The sequence below is a fragment of the Primulina eburnea genome, unplaced genomic scaffold, assembly GCF_022965805.1.
Source record: "Primulina eburnea isolate SZY01 unplaced genomic scaffold, ASM2296580v1 ctg751_ERROPOS8632219, whole genome shotgun sequence".
In the NCBI taxonomy this organism is placed as follows: Eukaryota; Viridiplantae; Streptophyta; class Magnoliopsida; order Lamiales; family Gesneriaceae; genus Primulina; species Primulina eburnea.
Genome location: NW_027331521.1, coordinates 77,819 through 82,484, shown reverse-complemented (window position 1 = coordinate 82,484; position 4,666 = coordinate 77,819).

Genomic DNA, 4,666 nt, shown 5'->3' with positions numbered 1-4,666 from the left:
TTTAAGCAATAATTTTACCATATTTATCTAGCAACATTTCTCTCCTTTTTAAATGATAAAAATCGGCCACCCATTAGGGGATTTAAAATATATTGTCAACTCTCCATCTTGATTCTTTCCTTAACCATTTCTTGGAGATAATTCCTTCAACTTTAAATCTTCAATAATTATTAAGTAGGCAATATTCCACCCCATTCTAACCAAAGAATTCGACCACCTCCCCAACAAGATTTAAATAAGTTGACAACTCACAAACTTTGATATCATTCCTTATCCCTTCATGGTAGAATAATTCCCACAATTTTAATTCCCCAATAATTAATAATTTGGCAATATTTCACCCCCATTTATCTAGTAGAAATCGGCCACTTCATTTTAAAAGATTTAATTTTTGGCAAATCACCATTTTTGATATCATCCCTTATTCTTTTCTTGGGAGATAATCTCCTCACCTTTAATCTTCAATAATTAATTATTAAGCAATTTTCCTACCCTTATTTGACATGAGGAAATCGGCCACTCACCATGAAATCAAATCAAATCATAGCAATTTCCTTATCTCACAAACACTAGGATAGAAAGATTTTACCTTGCCATTTAAACTCCCATTTAATTGATAACCTTCCCATTCATTCCTAGACATTTCCCTCACCCCATATTCTCGAAAACTCTGAAAATTTCAGCAAGAAATCGTGCGTCCCCAAGCAAGGTAAAACAAGAGAGAAAGTGAGAAAAGAAGAACACTCTGTCTCCTCCGCGCCGCATCATTGTTTGTCTTTTGTTTTCTTCAAAACAAAAATCCAGGCATGTATATGTTTTTATTTGCTCCTCAATCATATACTGATTTTTAACATCTCATGTGCATGATTTTTAACCATGAAAACCAAAATGCATGAACACAATTTTTGAAGCATGTACAGAATTTTCTCGCCACCCTTGTGCACTTCACGTTTTTGATTGGTTTTGATGGTTCAGGGGTTGGCTCACGTCCAGGCTCCCAAGGCTGCCTCTAGATATGTACTAGGACATGTTAGGATCATATTGGTCCATTCGTTCAAGCACCATATACGCTGGAAAGTTAGAAACGACAGCAACTCCTCCATATTGTCACAATGAGTCTCGATTTTTATTGTTTGCTGTCAAGGGAGAAAGTTTCTGATCTTGGCTACCCTAGGGGCTATAGCCATGGTTATCACACCTCCTTATTATTTTGAGGCTTGGTCCGTGATGGAATCGGTTTTCAAATAAAAACAAGAACAGCCCCTTCGACCCCTTCATTTTCTGTATGTGTATGTTCGAGTTTATGGTGTTGGTGTGAATCTTGGTTGACTTCTTAGTCCTTAGCCACGGTTCATATGATACCACTTGATGTCTAGATCATGCCTGGTCAATCAAATGGCCAGTGGAAAGGTCCATGACAGCAAACGAAGCAATCCTCCACACGCACGCAGGTGTGCTCTCGAGTGGAACCATTTGGCTTGTTCGGTTGTTTCTTGGATTGTGGCTGGCCCAGGGCCCTTATCCATGGTTCAGGCAAACCCCTAGGATGTTGGGAAGAGGCTCTGGTCGGTGGTTTGATCCCCAATGGCCAATAGCCTCGAAAACGACGCAAGGACACGAAAGCGCTGCTGCTGTATTTTGTGGACAGCAAGTGGTGCTTCGGTTCAGAGGGCCGTTTAAGTTCTTCGTTGGCTTTTAGCCTATGGTCTTGGACTGGACAGTACCTCATCAAGTTAGGAAGGTCATGTTTTTGGCCGTTTGTGATTCGGTCAAGTTTAGAGGTCGTACGAGAAATTACAATGCGATATGCCAAATTGACTCTTTGAGCAGCACGTCTCGCGCATATGCACGAGATGTCATAATGTTACGTTCCGAGACCTGAGGTCTCGCGCATATGCACCGAGTAGTGTCGCGCATATGCGCGAGACGTGCTGCTCAAAGAGATGAGCCACTTGCCCCTTGAACATGCAATTTATATATATATATATATATTTATATATATATATATATATATATATATATATATATATATATATATATATATATAAACATGCAATCCTTCAGATAAATTTAAGAAGGAAAACCAAGGAAGCTCTGGAATTTCAAGTTTTAATTCCAGAAATTGATTTACGAACAATCCATCCGTTCAAACTTCAATCCGACTTTGGTACCGTGTTTCTATCGACGAGAGCTTCAACTGGACGTAAATTTCTGACGTTTTTTATATAATTTGAAATTATGACATTGCCAGAATCAGATAAGATTGATATATGTTGTTCTTGCGATATCAGACATCGTATAATCGAAACCTGATCAAAGAACATATACTGTATGAAATTATTATGAATTTTCAGAGTTGATTTGATTGTGATTAGATTGAATTGATATCATATTTGTGTTGTTATTGATTATGAGGTGTTGGGATTGATATCTGGCTGATATATTGTGTTCTGGGTATACTGATCAGTATATAATTGAAGTCAGATCGAAGAACGGACTGATTAAATAATTGTTATGATTTTAGAGTTGATATGATTGAGATTGCGCAGATTGGATATTACAATCTGTTATTATTGAAGATTATGATTCGTACTGATACCGATTATGAGTTGTGGTATTATATATGTGATGTTGAGATTGACGGGGTTATCAAGATTGTATTGTTATGCCGTCGAAACATCAGTAGATTGACTTTGATCAGATTCAGTATTGATTTCGATTATATCTTTATATCGTTGACATTGATCAGATTATGTTTCAAATTGAGTATTGATCAGAACAGGTCTTGAATGAGTTGTATATTGATATTGTGTCTATTCGATATTGTCATGTCAGATTGGATATGGACAGATTTGACTTCGAGACTTCGACTTCATCATACCGAGAAGAGAAAGGTATAAATAAATGTTGATTTGAGATTGCACAACTCGAGTTAGATTTGACTTGAGTTTCCCAAAATCACATACCGAATGATTATTGCATTTGATATTTGCAATTCTTGATATTGATATGCTTACTCTATCGATTTATAGTAAAGCATGAGTTAGAGTTGGGTAGATCCGCCTACTCTTTGGCAGAACCGTCATGGCAGAACCGCCAAGTCACTGGACTTTTGGATATATATTGAATATTGATAGACTGAGGAGAAGACCGACTCCTATTGCAGATCTTCAATATATACCGCCTAAGTCTGTGACTAAGAACGTACCACCATCTAGCTGGGGTAAAGTAGATGGGAGAGCATTGCGTTCTTATTCAGATCGGGATCCCTAGATTAGGATGAGTCGAGTCAGAGTTTAGGAGTCACAGAGGGTGATTCGGAGTTTGTTTTGATACATGTTGTTCAGATTTGATATTTGTTATTGATATGTGTTTCATGCTTTTATATATGCTTTTCTGCATGTTTACATTGTTTATACTGGGAATATAATTCTCACCGGAGTTATCCGGCTGTTGTCTTGTTTTGTATGTGTGCATGACAACAGGTGGGACAGGATTAGGGTCAGACAGAGGATGAGAGATGATTCAAGATTAGCGTAGAGATCCGGGCCCAGAAGTTGTCGTACCCGTAAATCAGTCTACGTATAAGCCATGCATAATTCTAGTATTTTAAATTAAAATGATTTTATTTCATGAGTATTTAAATGCTTTTCCTTAAGTTGCTTATTTTATGCACTAGTTTGATTTTTATCATTTCAGTTAATTCAGTGAGGCCGGACTGGAGTTGGAGTTTTGAGATAGAATTTAAGATTCAGAAATCATTTCCAGAATTTATTTTAGCTATCAAGTAAGTTAATTTAAGTTAAAAAGGAAGTTTAAAGAATTATTTAAGTTACTTGAGGTGAGTAAGAAATAAATTTATTTAAGTTCCTTAATTAAGGGGTTAGTTCACTAAATTAATTAAAAGATAGGTGAGGCTTTTAAGGGTTATAAATTTAGTAAATAAGCAACATTTTCCCCTCCATTTAAATGATAAAATTCGGCCACCCTTAGTTGCTAGAACATTCCTTGCCAACACATCACCTTTGACCCTTTCTTTGTATTTAATTAGTAAGATAATTCTTTGATTTTTTGAGCACCATTTATTTAATAATCAACCTTATCCTAGCCTTGTTGTGCATGGTATAATCGGCCACACCTCATCCTTAATCCCTCCAACCAATATTTGATAGCAACAAAACTTCAAATTTCAAAATGAGGGAGACTTGGTCTAGATTTGTCCCTTATATTTTGCACCCATCTCTCTCTGCAACGACCCGAAAATCAGATTTCGTATAAACCATGCATAATTGCTACTATTTAAATTAAAAATGAATATTTTATATAAGTATGAAGTGTTTGAATTATTTTAATAAATTTTAAGTCATGATTATTTATTTTAAAGGTAGATGTTTATTTTTATTTTTTTCAAGATAAATACGCGAGGTCGGACCGGAGTTTGGAGATTTGAGATAAGATTAATAATAAGATTAATAATAAGAAAAATATCCCTAAATTTAATTTAAGTCAAAGAATAATTTAATTTAAAGAAAAAAAATGTCTTGGGATTTAATAAATTAATTGAAGCTAAGTAATTAAATAAGTTCTCTTAGATTCAATATTTAATTAAAGTTTAAATTAAAATAAGTAAGCAAGTAGGGATAAGTAAATCTAGGTATAACATATT